Source organism: Alligator sinensis, unplaced genomic scaffold (assembly GCF_000455745.1).
Source record: "Alligator sinensis unplaced genomic scaffold, ASM45574v1 scaffold76_1, whole genome shotgun sequence".
Taxonomy (NCBI): Eukaryota; Metazoa; Chordata; order Crocodylia; family Alligatoridae; genus Alligator; species Alligator sinensis.
The window spans coordinates 1,843,696-1,846,831 of record NW_005841865.1 but is presented as its reverse complement, the minus strand read 5'-3'; positions in this window follow the sequence as shown (position 1 = coordinate 1,846,831).

Sequence of the window (3,136 nt, the reverse complement as noted above, 5' to 3'; positions counted from 1 at the left end):
AACTGCACCCATGTTGGGAGGAAAATCAAAGCTAAATACTGTTTCACATCAGGGGCACCCACATGGAAACATTCTGGTTTGTCAAACAAACTGAAGTGGTTTGTTTTGGGTCAGTTCATTATTAATCGGTTTCTGCTTGAGCTCCACAGTGCCCACTGGGAGTTGCAATTCAGATGCTTCATACCTCTGTTCTCATCTAGGGGCTGGGTCCCTGGCTGGACATCTTCTCCCAGGATATACCAGCTCAGAATGAAAACAAATTTGAAATACTGGAATTTTCCACCCAACAGAAAGTCCAGTGCTCAACCAGTTCTGCTGTCTTCAGCTCCAAGGAGGAGAGGCATGAGGCTCATCTACGTTAAAAAACATTCTACTGGTTCAACTAAGGTCACTCTGGTTACTCTCATATAAACCTATGCAAGTAAACACACTTGAACTAGCTCGGTGCTTGCTTGAACTGGTCTAGCTGCATCCCATACCAGTTAAAACCCATTTGAGTTGAAGTGGAGATTTGCACCAATGTAGTCACACTGTTGCAGCTTTTCTAATGCAGACCAAGTCCAGCCACAAGACAGAAGTGCTTTATGTTCATTGAAAATATTTGAATTTACAGCACAGGCAAGTCACATGTATTCCAGGATGTTGGGGAAGATCCATATGAAAGCCAGAGCACCTGGGACCAGCCAAAGAGGAAGGAGAGCAATAAGGAAGATTACTGACCACACAAGGGGGTGGTGAATCCCTCTGCTTTAGTAGAGGAAAAAGCTGTGTGCTCCATCACACACCCCCTGGCACCTATTTCAATCTGGACCTCTGGTTATAACCCTACTCTTGCAAACTCATAGGCATCAGCTGCACAGGGACCCCTATCCAGACACAGCCCTTAATGAGGGAGATGCAGACCCAAAACACTGGCACCTGGATTGCCCTCCTCCTTTTACAGCTAGGTCTGTAGCCCCTGTTGCTAGAACTGGATGTTGACCTGGCTCAACTAGGGCATGTTTTTTCCCTGTGCCTCAGTTCCCCTCCTGTAATGAGTCTTCTCTGCCTGTGCAGCGAGTGGACTCTGAGGCTGGAAGCTCAATGTCTCATTGATACAGAGATCCATGGAGAGAAGTGAAAGGAAGGAGTGGGAGGTGCCCATGTCCATGCCCTTGCCCATTTCCAAGTAATACTCTAACCTTTGCCCCATGATCTGGGTTTCCTGTACATAGAGACCAACTCCATGCTAACTGCAGCCAAATCCTCTGGCTGTGGCATTCCATCAGGTTTCTATTTCCAGTCACCAGGCTGCAGCACCCAGTCCTGGTCTCTTCCTTCCCACTCAGCTGTTTGCCAGCCCCACATACAGGCCAGTCCTCAGCTGGATGTTCACTTCAGTTTTCAGGAGCCCTCTCCATATCCCTTCTCTCCTTCACAAACCCCAACACGAAAGAAAAATGCCTTCATTCTGGTCCCCTCATCCTGCATCAACTCCTGATTAGTCTGGACACTCTTCCTCCTCCAGGACCATACACCTTTCCCTCAATTGGTTTCTGCATTTCCTTATTCCTCCCTTGGCCTTTTCACTGCTGGGGCCAAGTAGAACTGTCAGACACCTCCATTTATCTCTAAACTTTTCATTTCCTCCTTGCCTCCCTCCCCTTTGCTTTTTAATCAGACCTTTCCCTGAATGTGTGTTGTGCTCAACTCCGGCAGCTTTAATTTTTTATCTCCTTTATTGTTTTCCTTTCAGTCCTGATTGGGCGATTGCCCCTGGTCACTGAACTGGTGTTATGGAGCTCATCTGCTTACTGAGGAGCCAATCTGTGCCTCAAATCAATGGGCTTGCACCTACGATGAATTAGGCCCTGACCCTACACGCAGGGAGTCTTGAGCTCATCCTGCCTTTCAGCTGCTGACACCTGATTAAAGGCTGTTTGCAGCCTGGCTCCTCTGGCTTTGGGTTGACTGCTCTTTAGCATGCTCTGGCATGCTTTAATGCCATTATCACTGTGCATAAGAAAGCCCATCTCCTGCTGTCTGTAGACAGTTCTGGTATCTATCACCCCCTCCCACAAACTAGGGGTATCACTCCCATCCTTTAAGAAACGTTTGGATGCTTATTTTGCTGGGATCCTTCACAGTCCCTTCTAGCCCTAACATCTATGAAATCTATGAAACTATGCAACTTCTCAGGTGACCAGGTAAAGCTTAGGCAACTCAGTCAGCCGTCCCTGAAGCAGGATCCTGGGGGTAGATTCTAAAGTATCTTTTTCTGAGATGCAGTCACAACCAAGTGGCTAATAGAAGAGGCAGTTAGAGCACTGCGCCCAGAGGGGAGATTACCAAAATCAGCAGGAGCCATGAACTGCCACAAAAAGGTGTCAGATAATAACACACAAACTATTTCTGCCTGGGTAACAGCCTTAGCTTTGGACTGTGAGTATGGGGAGCATCCAGGAAGTCCTCGTGGCCCCCCCGCCTCTCTCCCTGTGTGGGACTGCGTGATGGTGGGTATCTGTGCGTGCCTGGGTCCGCGCCTGTGCTCCTACAGGAGCGGGTGAGCCTGGCAGCAAGGACACAAGTGTCTGGAGGAAGAAAGCCTACTCACCCACACACAGTGTGCAGCCCCTGCCCCTCGTCCCGGTCCCCGTCCCCGTCGCTGTAGGCAGCCATGCGTTCGCCCAGCTTTAAGATGCAGTCCGAGAAGCCTTGGTAGATGTTTTCACACGTCCTTTCCGAAGCCAGTGGCCGGGCCAGGTACCCTGGAAACCAACCGGGGGTTCGCGTTACCACACGGGTCGCGCCCTCCGCGGGGGCCGGGCGCCGGGCTGCCCCTCGTCCCGGTCCCCGTCCCCGTCGCTGTAGGCAGCCATGCGTTCGCCCAGCTTTAAGATGCAGTCCGAGAAGCCTTGGTAGATGTTTTCACACGTCCTTTCCGAAGCCAGTGGCCGGGCCAGGTACCCTGGAAACCAACCGGGGGTTCGCGTTACCACACGGGTCGCGCCCTCCGCGGGGGCCGGGCGCCGGGCCCCAGCAGGGCAGCGAGGGGAGCGCGGGGGATCCCGATCCGGCCCGGTCCCTGCGCCCCTGGGGTCCCGCCGTCGGGGCGGCCGGTTCCTTACCCAGAGCCAGGAGCAGCATCGCCGCGCCC